Source organism: Camelus ferus, chromosome 11 (assembly GCF_009834535.1).
Source record: "Camelus ferus isolate YT-003-E chromosome 11, BCGSAC_Cfer_1.0, whole genome shotgun sequence".
NCBI lineage: Eukaryota > Metazoa > Chordata > Mammalia > Artiodactyla > Camelidae > Camelus > Camelus ferus.
The window spans coordinates 15,037,160-15,052,787 of NC_045706.1; the positions used below are offsets into that span (position 1 = coordinate 15,037,160).

The following is a 15,628-nucleotide window of genomic DNA, read 5'->3' on the forward strand; positions in this document are numbered from 1 at the left end:
CCTATAATTCACACCAAAACTCAAGTGGTAGTTTAAGGGTCAGCTGCGAGGTGGAATCTAAAACCGTATCTTTTCATACTGCTACATTAGAATCCATTGGTTTATCTTGCACTTTGAAAGGATGCTTACCCATGCATAACTACAAAACGTCATGCACTGGTCCTCTGGAAAAGACTGAGAAACTCAAGTTATGCAGATCTTCCAAATGTTGACACAGTTCATCAGACAGTATCAAAAAAAATTGTGTTAATACATCTCTGTTCTTCTTACCAGAAGAGTTTAAGTATTGGGAAGCTGTCTCAGAGTGGCAGACACAAGTTTCCTGAAATTTTCATTCCTGCTTGAAAGCCTGCATTTTATCATTAGCAACAAAATACTGTCAGCTGTTCTCTTTGAAGTGACAGGCTCACTTTGTTCATTTCTGAGAAAGCGACTGCCAGATATCTAAGTCTAAATAACCACAGTTTGTCATTCTTTTCAAATAAAAATGATGTTCCAAGAAAAAAGTTTCTTTTCAGCTCACAAGTCAAACAACTGCACAGATGCTTTTCATACGTCCGCATGCAGCAAAAGTTAGTGGGAATTTCCATTTTGTTACACAAAATGCTAAAAATACCTGTACACGAGGGTCAAGATTTGTTAATAACTTGTACTGCTTCATCAAGGATATTCTTTAGTAAAACTGACATTTCTGGCTTGTTTTGTCTTAACGACAAGTGTATGATAATGAAAAGCAATGCCCACCAGCCCAGGCTAATGCCCCAGCTAAAGCTGAACTAATAAAGGTGCCAGCAGTTTACTCACCTTTGCTTTTACAGCCACTCGCATAAAGTCAGCACGGTGGGAAAGAGCAAATAATGTTTTAATACTGTTAGGAAAATAGTTTTGACCCCAGAGGTCCAAGGGCCACACTGAAAACTACGTCACCAGAACACTAAAAGATCACATCTCATGCATTCAGAGGCTACATTCCACCAAGGCCGCAGCCTCCTCACAAAGCAGATTTTTAGAATGAAGTCTAAAGGAATGATTTTTAAAAATCAAATGAAACAGATTAATGTCTTAAGATATATCTTTGTAAACCATTACATGCATAAAACTTACATTGTATTTTTATAATATGGCCCATCTTTAGAACACTCATAAAAAGCCAGAGCGTTTCTTTTCTACATTCCCAGCATACTTCTCTGATGCGGGGGGAGCTCATCTGTAGACACTTTCTCCTTGGGAATCCTGTCTGTGAGTAATCTAGCCAAAGGTAGCAACTTAGCTTAGCATCTGGTTTTTCCTTCTAAATTAATATTTAAATGGAAATACTGTAAGTTAGCCATATGGTTGTTTTGTTTATAGCCTGCTGGTGTGTAGTTATACATAATTCCAATAAGTCAAAGAAAGCTTCAGAATCAAGCAGCATTAAGCCTGCAGTTTTTACTCACCTATTGGCAATGTCTTCCTGTCTCCTTTGGGTCCAGCCACTTCTCCATTGATGCTGTTGGCGTCTGAAGACACTGAATTGTCTTCCTGACTAGCCAAATACTGTTTGGTTTGCTCACAAAGCAAAAAATTGTTCTTTTTGTTTCCATTCTCTGGGCTTTTCAACCTAAAATTAGGATGGTTAGGATGTCCTCCGGGACTTCTTAAAAAATCATGTAGTGGAAGCTTGCTTTCCTTTTTCTCAAAGTTAAATGGCTCTGTCATTTTACAGGTAGACACCTCTGAATTATTTCTTGACATCATGTTGAGTGGCAATGTAACACTCACAGAAGTCTAAGGGAAGAAATGTATGTAAAAGGCAACTTTTAATCACAAAAGTAGAAGCACTGTGGGCCCAGGTGACTTCTTTTTATGTCACAGGTTAGTCTCACAAGTGATTCCAAAGCAGACGTAACCCCGTAACCGTGGGATCAAAGCCCATCTTACAGGCACAAGAAAAGAAAGATTCTCTGTGGGTAAGTACAAACTCCAAGCTCAACAGAACTGGACAACAGACAACAAAAGACTAATTCAAGAGACATCATAAGAGTTATCTCAGGGTTCGACCCTATTACTTTAAAAAGCTTTGGAAACAACAAGAATAGAAAATGACATTCATGTTTTAAAAGAAGTATTTCCGGCCTAGGGCATACAACTTAATGGTGCAACACAATAAAGGTCATGTGTAAGTCAGGTCACCACACACCTGTCCAGCCTCTCAGAATCCCTCTACGCTCTCCTACTTTATGCTCTGCTGTGTCCCTGAATGTGCTGAATCCCATACCCAGGATGCCCCACTCTCTCATCCACCTGGTCAACTCTCTCTAGTCATCCTTCACAATTCACCTCAACTGACCCCTGTTGGGTCTGTTTTTCCAAAATCCTGTTTCATAATCTCCAGCTGAGCTTCCATAACTGTAACTTGTATCTACTGCTTTTAAGGATGTACCTGTCTGCACACCCTTCTCTGAAAATAAGGTACATTGTTGCAAGGTGCCTCTGAGAAACCTCTACTAGATGTGAGGCTGGTTTATCGTTCTCTCTACTGGTAGAGAATACTAAATGTCCCGCCCAGGGAAGGCAGCAAATGCAGACAAACAACTCTTACTGGTGATGTGGCCGCCTATAGCTTTGTCTAACTGCAGGCAAAACTTCTGCCCATCTTCCCAAAACTGCTCAGAGGACCATAAAACAAAACAAAACAAAAAAAACCCCCAAAACCAAAAACCAAAATCCCAAGCGAAACGAAAAACAAACAAACAAAAAAACACGCCACAGATAGAGAGACAGCTGAAATTGGCGTGAGTAATATCTAAATGTTGTTTAACACTGTTCTAAACAGAAGACAGAGAAGATAAAGAGCAGAAGAATCTCCCATCTTGGTGTCCTAAAACTTCCAACTCATTTCCTGCTTTAAATTAGGTCTAACCTCATTCAATGACAACACAGAAGAGATAATGAAATAATTAAAAAAAAAAAAAGAAAGAAAGAAAAGAAAAAAAGAAATACACAAGCAGATTTAAAGGTGGGGAACTCTCAGTGGACCAGACCCTGGGAAGATCCCTCAGAGAAGGCCTGCAGATGGGCAGCTATGGTGGGCGGCCCTGCAGCTGCTAGGGAAAGCACGCCTGCAGCAAGAAGCACACAGACTGAGGGAGCACAGTGAGAGCTACAAGGATGAACGCAGTAAGAGAGCAATACTGTGAAATTACAAAAGGAAAACAACTTCTAAGGCAAACCGGATAGGGGTATGAATACGGAGTAACTCCAGACTCTACAAGAAATACAAAGAACATGCATTAAGTTATTAGGGCATGAAGCAGCCACCGTGAAAAACAGTATGGAGGTTCCTTGAAAAACTAAAAATAGAGTTACCATATGATCCAGCAGTCCTACTCCTGGGCATCTATCCAGAAAAGATGAAAACTCTAATTCGAAAAGATACAAGCACCTCAGTGTTCATAGTAGCACTATTTACAATAGCCAAGACATGGAAACAACCCAAATGTCCATTGAAATAAATAGATAAAGAAGTTGTAGTATATATATACACAATGGAATATTACTCAGCAATAAAAAGAATTAAATAATGCCATTGGCAGTAACGTGGATGGACCTAGAGATTATCATAAATCAGGAAGAGAAAGGCAAATATCATATGATATCACTTATATGTGGAATCTAAAAAAATGATACAAAGGAACTTACTTATTACAAAACAGAAACAGACTCACAGACATAGAAAACAAACTCATGGTTACCAAAAGGGAAAGGGAAGGTGGAGGGATAAATCAGGAATTTGGGATTAACAGATACAAACTACTATATATAACATAGGTAAACAAGGACTTACTGTTATAGCACAGGGAACTCTATTCAATATCCTGTAATAACCTGTAATGGAAAAGAATCTGAAAAAGAATATACATACATGTATAACCAAATCATTCTGTTGTGCACCTGAAACAATGTAAATCAACTAACTTTAGTAAAAAAAAAAAATCACTAAAAAATTATTAGGGCAACTATCACAAGAATACAAACAACATGTAACTTTAAAATCACAATCCAAGAGAGAAAAAAAATTCAAGTATGGTAAATAGAAAATCTTATCCAGTAAGATAGCAGAATCAAGACCAAGTAATCTAAGTATCAATGATTCAGTCTCAGTTAAAAGAGAAAAGGATAGCCCAATGGAGAAAAACATCCAGCTAGATGTTAAGCACAAAGGGCACACACAAAAACAAAATATATGGTAAGGTTGAAAATAAAAAGACTAAAACATGTGCTATGCGGATAACCAAAATAAAGGTGGAATGCCGGTATTAATAGCAGATAAAATAGAACTCAAGGTAGAAAATATTAGGACAAAGAAATATTATTGATAAAAGTGATAAAAGAAACCCTCCCAGGAGAGAAAGCAGCCAGGACTCTCTGACTCATAATGACATCACCTTGACATGTATAAAGTAAACACTGATTGGAGGAGAAATTCATTCACTATAAGGACACTCCTGCTTTAGCTACTAGTCAACAGACAGAAAACAAGCAGTGCTAAGAAATATTTTACTAACACAATAAACTTGATCTAATAGGGACCAATACAACCAAGAATGTTCATTTTTCCAACACTGAGCATATACTGGAAGTTCACTTCAACTAACTCAAAAAAACAAAAACAAAAACAAAAACTATACCAACCAGATCATGTTCACTCATCACACTACACAAACCTCCATCTCAGATTTTGCTTCCCACATAATCAGTGTGCAACAAACACACTGGGGGGTGGGGGGTAGAAGGGTTTTGATTTTTAGTTTAAAAGTGAGAAAGTATCAAAAAGGGAATGATAGCAAGCACGACTATATGAACAATTCAAAACTTATTTCAAAAAAAAAGTAGTAAAGAGGTCAAGAAATAAGCATTAACACAAAGATGTGTGACAAATGTCATTACCTTTGAAAAAGTGGAGTAAATAATAAAAAGACCCACATACCATACCAGACAGTGTTGGTGACTGACCCAAACCCCACCTTCTCCGATTTGCCAACTTGAGTTAGAGACAACACTGACCGTAATAATCAGAGTTCTCCTAAGTGGAGCTTCTCCGAAAGTTCTGTGCTTTCCTGATGAACAGGGACAGATTTGGCTAGCAGGGTCTTTCAGCCCTTTCGTCTTGCAACCTAAAGCCTGGAGATAAATCACCCACGCTGCATCAGGAAGCAATAAGCATAAGAAAGCAGCACACTCTCCGGACGGTGGAGTGGAAAATGCAGTCTGGTGTCAGGGCAGTGTCCTAGACTGCTCGCAGCAGCCCTGATGGGCCTATGCACAGACCTACTGTGCCATCAGACAAAAAAACCTATGGGTTTTCTGTTCTGTATACCCTGATGCCAATAAAATAAATGAGCAAAAGGCACGAACAGAATGTACAAAGGATAAAGATTAGTTGACAAACGTAAGGGGGAAAACAGTCAACCTCATTTGTAATTTAAAAATTCAAATTGAAATAGCTATATATTATTTTCTAAATAGCATGGTGCAATTAAAAAGGACACGTTACTGAAGGGAATATAAATTAAAATGCTCTTTCTGAGAAATATTTTCTGGGAATAACCTGAAGATACGTATGTGTGTGTGTATACATATATACACATAAAATATATTCTTTGAAATGTTCCTGGCCACTCACCTGACAAGCCTATTTCTAGAAATCATCCCACTGACACAATCCTAAGTATCAAAAAATATGGCATGTATAAATGTCCATTTAAAATAGCAAAAGAAAAAAAGGAAAAAGAAAGTTGTGATGCCTCTAGTAAACAGAATATGACATTACCATTTAGAATCCTAGTTCTCAAAACCACTGTAAAATGTCTGTTAGAACAGCAAATGAAAAATCAGAAAAACACTATATAGTCAATGTAATAACTGAAAAAGAACAAAACTTCATGTAAAAAAGATGAATGAAATACATTAAAATTTAAATAACAAAGAGTATTCTGGGGTAGGTAGGTTGATAATAAAATATCTTTCACTGCCTTTTTTATTTTCTAAATTATACTTAAGGATGAATTACTCTTATAGAAAACAGCATTTTAAATATTAAAATACCATTGTATATTCAATTCAACCTTTTTTCCTAAAGTGTGGTTAATTCTAAACAAAGTAAAAGATCACAATAACATTTAAACCACAAAACTAGACACCTTCTCAAAACACCATTGGGACCCTCAATACACTGCCTTTAACTCCTGAAACAGCCTTCCTAACTTTGTCCTTATTTAGCAAGGCTGACGGTCAATCCCTAGATCCTCACTACCCTGTATTAGTTACCCGTAGGCAGTTATTTTAAGTTGCTTGAGGGCAGGCACCATATCTTATCAAAAAAAAATTAACAAAAAAACCCCCCTCTCATTTCTTACAGCACCAACCATGGTGTTTTGTACAACCAGGCGTTCAAAAGATACTCATATGATAAAACTATTTAAAATGCACGACTGCACTGTTTTCCTGACAACCTGGACAGGGAAAATTAAACTCCTGGTCTGAAATTACACCTGGAGGTCTAGAATGGAGACGTACATCATGCTGGGAGGTTTACTGAAATTTCACAGCAATACTTCACATCTTACCTCATACTCTTCCAAAGTCCAAAAATAACTATATTTGACTTTAGGAACAACAACAGACTCAGTCTTGGAGGTAATGTAAAGTGTAAGCAGCAAATAAAAAGCATGTCAGCTTACAAGAAGCTTCACCTTGGGTGGAATATTAGACTAGAATTTGGTTTACCTCACTGGCCTCACCCTATTCAGGAATTTTCATTACAAGGGCCAGGACAAACAGACATCTTGACCTGTCTTATAGCTAGAAGCTTCTAATGTCCTTTAATTTTGGACAGCCAATGGTACTGCATACTTCTTTATAAAAATGGTTCTCTTCCCAACCGACTAACTCCTGTTGCTGCCCTGTGACCACAACCTTTCAAGCATCTGAAATGGCCACTTTCCTCCAGGTCCTTCACCAGCTGATGTAACACACTGCAGACGTCTCACAACTCAGTATTTTCTCTAGTTCATCAGAAACCCTCATACAGACAGGACTCTCCGAACTGAGCACAGGGTATCCCTGCCTCCGAACAATACTTCCACCTATGCACTAGCTTTCCGAGGGCAGCTGGGACTATTCTGAGCACACAGAAAACCTGCAGTCACCTAAAATCTTTTGGAATTTAATTTTTTTTAAATACGTATTTATCCTACCATAACTTTTTCCCCTTTGGTTTACAGTTCTACGAGTTTTAACACATGTATAGATTTATGTAACTACCACAACTGGGGTACAGAACAGGCTTTTAAGGCTGAATTTCAACATTAAAAAAAAAATCACTGTAAGAATCTGCATTTATCCTTACTTGGCTTCATCCTGTGTCAATCACTGGGTCAATTACTGTCAATATTTGAATCTGGAGTGGACAGGCCCTATCTCATAATACTGGGTTTCCCAACCTTGGGTTGCAGACTTCTGGTATACAGGTACAGATACAGGGGTGTGACAGATGTTGCTTCGGGGGTCATGACACTTCACGGGCTACACTCCACCCAATTTTAAAACAAGAAGATCCCCTATATACAATGTTCTGTTTTTCACACGCTAAGAGTGATGGATAAAATGTATTTATAATCATCCTCAAATCCACAGTAGTTATGTGTTTCCTTAAGCAAACACAAGAGGTTAATGGGGGGGAGGGGTCCCAAACCTCTCTTGAGAATCACTGACGCAAAAAAGAGCAGTGGAATGAAAGTAACTAACTTCTACAGTTCTGCAGACAAAAAGGTCTTCTTGGTTTTGTGTTGTCCTTTTGTTCTGTGCTTCATGAATTGGCCCCAGGAAGACTTCAAGGTCCCCCAGGGGCAAGACCTTTCTTTTACTCCCTTAGAACTTTGCAACCTTCCTCTCTGAAGTCAGGAGCATCCCAGAATACACTATAAACAGTTATGTAAGACCTCTCCTTTCTTTCCAGGAGACCACAGCCTAGAGGCTAGAGTAAACCCACATTCACTTAATTTCTTTAATATCAAAAGTACACGCAGCAGATACTTAACTGCAGTTTTTTTTTTTCTTCTCTGTTTGCTTTTGTCTTCCTGGTAACCTCACATATTCAGAGAATGGCTATTCAAAGGAAACACTCAGTTTTAAAGCTATGAAACTCAGTGGTACATGAGCTTTAAAGTCGGTCAGACTCAAGTCTGAGCAATCTTATCTTCCTCACTTAGCTACGCTAGCTCGGGCAACTCACTTCATCTTTCTAGGATTCAGTGACCATAAAATGAGGCCAGCAGTAGTAACTTCCTCATAACACCTAGTCATGAGGATTAAATGTGAGACTATATGTAAACTACCTTGCACAGAGGCAGGTGCTGACTAAATCCTTGTAAGACAGCTGTTATTTCTGTTTCACTTCTATACCACTCCCACACGCAAGGAATTTCTTCCACTTATGTGGAACTGGTTTGCACGCTGAAAACGGAAATAATTTGAGGATAAAAGTATTCCTATTTCTTCTTATTCCCACAGATAAGGAAGAAAGCCCTGAGAAGAAGAAGTAACTTGCCAAACTCACAAGGACCAGTGCCCTTACACAGCTGAGATGAAATTCCAGGGCGTATTCTTTCGCCGTGCAATTGTGCATTCAACGCCCTCATGGCTCAGTAAGGGAACTAGAAGAATGCTCTTTAACTCCAGAGGCCAACAGGGCAAGCATATTTATAGCACGGCCTGAGTGCCAAGAAAAGCGACCGGCACACAACAGACACGCTACGAATACCTGTTTAACGAACCAGTGCTTACCTATATCTAAGCGAATGCTGCAGTGCACCTTCCTTACTACAGGAGGCAGGAAGTAGGGGGAAAAAAGCCTAAAAAGTATTAATATTGTTTGCACCATAGCTTTTAGTTAAACGAAGGCTCTGAATCCACAAACCAGATTCTTTTAGAGTGAAGGGTAAAGAGGCCCCCGAACGGGAAGCAGGTGGATGGCCACACTTTGGAGAGCGATGCCTGGAAGACCTAACTACTTTCCAAACCTACTGCAAGGTCCCGCTTGCCCACAGCTCAACTCCCACGCCTTTCGCCCCTCCCCCAATACAGAACCCTCCCCCACCGAAACCTCCAATCCTAGACCTTCCCTTCCCAGGCCAAGGGTCCCAGGGCTTCTCTAACCTTCCATACGCTCTCCACTTCCTGGACCCTGGTACCCGCTCAACGCCTGACCTCAACGCCCGACCTCAACGTCCAGCACCGAACGTCCGGCCCCCAACGACCAAAGCTCCCATAGCCCTCACTCAGTCCTTTCCTCTCCCCTCAGGTGCCTGGGAACCCCCGACCTGGAAAGAGGCAAAAGGACAGCCTACCTCGACCTGTCTCTGAAGCCTGGCCGTGGTGGCGTCCCCCGGTTCCCAGGAGCCCTGCAAGCCCCGCTGCGCTCGCTGCGCCCACTCCCAGAGCCCAGCCGCCAGCGCGGCGCCTGCGCAGTGCGCGCCCACGTGCATCCTCCGTGTGCGTCGGGGAGCCGCGCTCTGGCCCGCGAGGCGCGTCCTTGAGCTCCAGCGCTGGTACAAAAGCTGCGCACTGCAGGCGGTGCCCTGCAAAACCGTAAGATAGCGGTTGTTCTAGCTTCTTCTAGAAAGCAGTTCCTGGGAGCTCCAAGGGCAAAGATGCAGACCTTGTCTCCACGGAGGTAACTTGGGTCATGTTAACCACCTAAAGTGTTAAAAAGGTTTTTCAAATGAATTCACTGCTTCTGCCTGCTCTTGGAAACTAAGTGGGATCACTTTTCTCCTGAAAGCATGTAATTATAGGTTGATATTGTTTAAATTTAAAAATTTTTAAAACTTTTTTTGAATTATGATCTTTAAAAAAAATTAAGAAGAAAAATGGTATTCCTAGGTACCCATCACCCAGTTTCAACATTATCAAATTATGGTCAATCTTGTCTGCATCTGTACCCCAGATACTCTCCCCCCCCCCCATTGTTTTGAAGCAGGTTCTAACTTGTATATTTTTTTCTTTTTAAATAGATTTTATTTTTAGGACAGTTTTAGATAGACAGAATAGATTGAGAAGCCACACCCAGTTTTCCCTATTTCTGAGCCAGGATCCCATTCAGGATAACACACTTTATTTAGTTGTGATGCTGAGATAGGAGAGAAGGGGGCAGGGCACAACCACTGAAGGAATGACACAGCAATAGAGAACAGGACAAACTGGTTAGCACGGAGATCGGGAAAGATTTGACTTCCAGTAGACCTTGAGCCTCATGGCAAACACACAGGAGCCAGGACAGTTCCTAGGCTGACCATAAACAGTCAAAAAGTGGGTGGGGGAAAGGGGACAATTCCTAGAAATCCCCACCTCTTCCGCAAAATAGTTGGAATGATGCTGGAATATGAAATTACTGAGCCTGTAAAAACTAACAACCTCTCACCTTGGGGTTGCTTGCTCTCTTGCCTTCTGAGACTGCCTGCTCTTTGTCTCTCAACTGTGTCTCTCTCTAAATAAACTTGTTTTCACTTTACTATGCCTGCTCTTGAATTTTTATGAGCAAGACAGGAACCTGTTCTCTGGCAACAGTGTCTCCTTAGGCTCTTCTTGGCTGTGGTAGGTTTTCAGACTTTCCTTATTCTGATGACTTTCACGGTTTCCAGGAATATTGGTGAGGCATTATCGTAAGATACCCCATTGATGGAATTTGTCTAGTGTTTTTCTCATGATAAAACTGTAGTTATGGGTTATTAGAAGGAAGACTACAGAAGTAACATGTTATTTGTATGGCATCATATGAAGTGTACATTCTCCAAACATTTTTTGTGACAGTTGATACTTTCCATGATTGTCTGGCTAGCATTTGTCAGGTTCCTCTACTAAAAAGTTATTCTTTTTTCCTCCTCCCTTTATAGTACACACTTTGGAAGAAGTCATTATTTGCAGTCTACACCTAAGGAAGGGGAGTTATGCTTCCCTTCCTTAAGGGTAGAGTACCTACAGAAATTATTTAGGATTCTTTTGCATGTAAGATTAGTCTCTCCTATTTATTAACATATTCAATCATCTCTATATATCAGTAGGGACTCAGATATTTTATACTTTGGGTTGTAATCCAACACCTTTATTTCCTTGTTCCAACTTTGGGAGTGCTTCCTTTCAGTTCTTTTTTGTTCTCCTTTTGTACGCAGATAGGTTAGGGGGTCCCCATTGTAAGAGAAGCGGGAATGGCTCTCTTGACATAAGAGAAGCCATTTTGGCCTAAGCCATTGTGTGATCTAAGCCTGGATACAATGCTTGCCCTTGAACAGATCTCAGTAATTTATGATCTTAAGGGAACAAAGGAATGCAGAAACAGAAAAGGCAGTCAAATAACAGTGCAATTGAGACAGGCTGGGACCTGGGACCCTTTGCTGACATGCTTGCACCTGGACAAATGTTTCCTGGAACAATAGAAAACAGAAACTATAAGGAACTAAAATTAACTGCAGGCACTCACAGTTGGGACAAATATTGATCAACAAGATACGAAAAGACCAAAAACCCAGCTGCCACTTCTGAGGTGTCCTGAGCAAAAGCAGGGTACTGGGCATGATCCATGCACACAGCACCACCAAGGGGGTGGCAGACCACCTAAGCCACCCTTATGGCCCAACCCACTAATCTGCCCCAACCTTCACTCCAGTTAAGGAACCAGCCTACCCCTCCCACTCAGGGAATGAGCAAGAGAACCTGTTACTTGTTTTCGCTGCCAGCACAAATCCCAATAAACTCTTGCCTGAATTTCTCATCTGACCTTTGTCAATTTCTATTGACCAAGGAATCCAAGAACCCTGGCGGGTAACATAGTAAAGCAGAACCCTAGTTCCTCCTCAAGGGATATACATAATATCTCTTTGAGTTCAGCAAGAACTAAGACCTAGGTGGAGCATAGAACGATGACGTTGACCCTCCTGACTTCAATCAACTAAAGCTTAAACTGTGTTGGCTTTTGCCCCAATTCTGTGCTGAATTCTCTGCTCAAGCCCCTTCATGAATATGCATATACTCTTAGCTTAAAACCTCCCCAATTTTGCTGTTTGGGGAGACGCTGCTTTGGGAAGGATCCCTGGTGTTCTCCTTACTTGCTGCAAGTAATCATAAATCCTTCCTTCTCCCTGCTTTGTCTTGGTTGTGTCTTTTGATTCGGCACTCACCAAGAGGCAAACCCAGTTTTCCAGTAACACTTTGATATGTCCTTATCAATGTGGGGATGTTTTTATTATTATTTTTTGAGCACATTCTTACATTCTGGGATATTGTAATTTTAAAATCCATATATACTTAAGTTTCTGTCTTTAAAAGAGTATGACTTTTAAAAAAATCACCAAAATTTATCCCACCTTTAAAAATAATTTCTTAATATCACAAAGTTAGTATTTAAATTTTCCAAATAATCTCAAGTGATGTTTAACAGTTGGTATGGTCAAATGAGATCCTACATTTGGGTTCAGTGGTGTATTTTAAGAAGAGATTTCTCTTTTAATCTTTCCATTTTCTTACAACTTATATATTGAAGTAACTGCAGTTTTTCTCACAAGCAGTTTTATTGATTACTTCTTCCCTGGCAAAAATGTTTCACAGGTGGTGGTGTGTTCCTCTATTGCTCCACATCAGAAGGCACTTGATACCTACTTGTTTCTCTTTGGGGAATTTTAGAATTAACTTAGCAGGTTCTAGTGTTGTCAGCCCCACCTATGCACTGGAAAGTTTTCCATCAGCTTTTTAGCTAATGATTCTGGGTTTACTGATGATCATTACCTAGATCCATTATTTCATTATGGTTTCCAAAATGGTGATAGTCTGTCTTTTCCTCTGCATTTATTACTTGAAATTCTGTGAAGAACTTTCCCACATCAAGTATTTGATCGAGGTTCAGTTTGCAATACAAGAGGTAGGATGGTTGATTCATTTATCAGTTTGCAGAATGTGATGATTCCTTGACATTCTCCAAAGGTGACCAAAGGACATTTTAAAAAATCAACGCACTCATTGATTTTTAACATAGTAGATGTGTCTCAATTGCTGTTCTTCTTGGACACTTAAATTGTCCTGTCTTTGACCAGTGGGAACACCTTTGAATTTACTCCTCAGTCTTTTTGACACAACTCCTATTATCTTTGCTTTCTTTTTTTTTTTTTTTCTTTCTGGTATAACCAATATGTCCTAGGCTATCTTGTACATTTCTTACCCCAGATGTAGATTCAACCCTTGGGCTCCAAGAGGAGTCCAGGTGGCTTTTAGTGGGAAATTATATTTAGAGATGATAGGAGAATAGGGGTGTGCTTGGGTTGATCATTGTTCCAGGCCTTTTCGGTGGACAGACTTTTTTAATGGAAAAAAATGCACTTTGAGTTCATACTTATATTCCTAAATTCAAATTTAAGATTGCAATGTTTTTACTTAATTTCTTTGATTTTTATATTTGTATTTCCTTTTGGCAATACTGAAAATCTTGGTTCTCGAAGACATGTATACTTTATACTAATACAATATATATTTCAGAAATGACACCGAATGTTATTACTAACAATATGCATACTGAAAAAGCTTAGTTCTTTTTTTGTTTTTCCCCTTGGATAACATCTCAATAGGAATGTTTTGTCAACTGTTTTAAAGTCATCTCTTTACTGTCACACTTTAACTGCATAATGTGTTTTGATCAGTATCTTTATTTAAGGACGGAGGTGCCATTTCCTGTTGAAAAGGAAAGAGGAACAGTTACACAATGTTGATTTTTAAGTGTTTTGTTTGTTTTTGGTTTTGGTGGGTTTTTATTTTTTGCCAGCAGTTTGTATGAAAGAAGCTTAACAGAATGGGAAGAAGTTTTGCTTTATAAATTCTTGAATTAACGACTTGTCAGAATTAACTATATTCAGTCATGAGTTGTGCATCATAAGTCCCAAATCAAAGAACAGCACTTCACTGGGCAGAGTAGATTACCAAAAACCTCCACAGACTGAAACTGCTCTCCTTCTCCAGACGCGATTAGGTAACTGTATCCGATACACCTTTTCCCAATACACTTTTGATTTATTTTTGATAATTATTGAGCAGCTCTTACGTGTCAAACCCCATGCTGAGTGCTGGGATACCCAGCTGGGAGAGGACCACAGCCGGGTACCAGAGACAAGGCACCAAGTTTATTATTAAACAATGGCAGTACGTGCCACGCGGTGGACACGAACGCAGTGTTATGGAAACCCTCAGAGCCTCCTCCAGAGATGAACTGTGAGACGGGCAGGTAGGGTGTTCCTGCTGACGCCCACTTCAAGTGCAAGATTTACGCATCAGAGCTGGGAAGTCACAATTTCAAATTCTCTTTTATTACTTTATGCCTCTGACTAATTAGGACTAAGGGCCAAAGGGTAAAGAGCGATTCTCTCCAAGGAGCGCGTCCTACAGGAGGCAATAACCAGCTCGGGTCGGGGAGGGGCGTGACAGGTAGGACGGCAATACAGTCTGGAGAGCCGGCTGGCCGGATACGCCCGTGCGTGGGTGCCCAGCGAGTCTAAGCGCAGGGCCCAGCGCTCCGGGGGCCGGAGAAGGCGCGGCGCCGGCCCCGCCCACTGCAGGCAGGTTACCCTGGCCTCAAGGTGCGTTGCGTCACACCGCCCGCACCGCTCTGATTGGCTCCTCTAGGGAGCCCCGCCCCCTCAGCTGTAGCGGGGCCGGCTTCAGCGTCGCCGCCATCTTTGTTGATGTGTCAGCTCCGCGGGGGTTTGGGAAGCCGCCGCGGAGGGAGCGCGGTGTCGGCCCAGTTCCCCGCCGCCGTCTCCTGGCCCTTCCTGGTCTGCGGGACCCCGCTATGGAGAAGTTGGCTCCTGAACCCGAGTTCCAGCGGCCTCGTTAGGGGTGTGGCCTGAGGCTCGGAGAAGTGGGGTAAGTGCTTGAGGGGCGCCCGGGGCGGACCGGGGAGTCTCATTGGCGGCGCGGCGGGCTGCCCACCTCCCCGCGCCGTCCCGCTGCCCCCGGGGCGGATCCCCACCTCGCTTTCCGGGGGCGGGAGGCGAGCGCTGGGGGATGGAGTTCGGGGTCCCCTCCTCTCCCTCCCTCTCTCAGTCCCAGGCCTCTAGGGGAGGAGGAGGCCGAGGGGTGGCCGGGAGTCGTGGGGGCCGCGCCTCCAGAGCGGTGCCTGGAGAGTAGCAGCATTTGGGCCGCTTGCCTGATCTCCCCATGCAGCTAAGCCCCACCTGCTCGCCGGTCCTTCCTAGACTTAATCGCCTATTTCTCTTTTCGTCTCCAAGTTGACTGTGTTCGTGTTTTATGTTTACTGTTAACTACTTTTTACCCTCTTCCAAATACTTCTATTACAGTGATTTTAGGTAATTTAGAGACGATTCTTTGGGATTGTGGATACGAGGGAAATTGTTCTTTGTGTTTATGTTGTCTTTCTTCCAAGGACATCAAGGCATTTGATAAACCTTGGTTAGTAGGAAACGTATTTCAAATTTGGGTCTCTATCAAACTTGTAACCCCTTCTACATGTTCCTTAGTAGCGATATTGGGGAACAGTACAGGTGTAGTTATTGCTCGACTGTTAACAATTTAATAACTTTAGCTAATATTT

General features: G+C 41.4%; 1 protein-coding gene across 2 annotated transcripts in view; it reads left to right on the forward strand.

Annotated features, from left to right (window-relative positions):
• The first annotated feature begins 14,750 nt into the window (after nt 1-14,750).
• Nucleotides 14,751-15,628, forward strand: part of CCDC186 (coiled-coil domain containing 186) — a 41,269-nt gene continuing 40,391 nt past the window's right edge. For both annotated transcript variants that reach the window (XM_006183493.3, XM_032490866.1), the window contains exon 1: nt 14,751-14,940. The gene's annotated coding sequence lies outside the window, so the exon portion shown is untranslated. The remainder of the gene's footprint in view (nt 14,941-15,628) is intronic.